Source organism: Microtus pennsylvanicus, chromosome 6 (genome assembly GCF_037038515.1).
Source record: "Microtus pennsylvanicus isolate mMicPen1 chromosome 6, mMicPen1.hap1, whole genome shotgun sequence".
NCBI classification, from domain to species: Eukaryota; Metazoa; Chordata; class Mammalia; order Rodentia; family Cricetidae; genus Microtus; species Microtus pennsylvanicus.
Window position 1 is genome coordinate 39854928 of NC_134584.1, and position 287 is coordinate 39855214.

A 287-nucleotide genomic window follows, 5' to 3' on the forward strand; every position below is an offset into this window, starting at 1 on the left:
TAATATCACAAATACCAGCCTGTTAAGTCTTGACAGCTCATATTTCAGTTCTCTGTCTTCCCACAATACAATTTCCTAGGACTGTTTGGAACAGATATTCCGTTAACTGCTTCCTGAACTAAGTGAGAATCTTCACTTCAGGAATTTTTATAATTACTATAAATCAAAAACTAGTAGAGAGAATTTAGGAAAATGATTTTTTCCTCTTAAGCTGAGTGTTTACCTATCTGGTACAGCTTAAGAGTGGCTTGAATTACTTGGTATATAGTCACACGCACCAGGAAAAA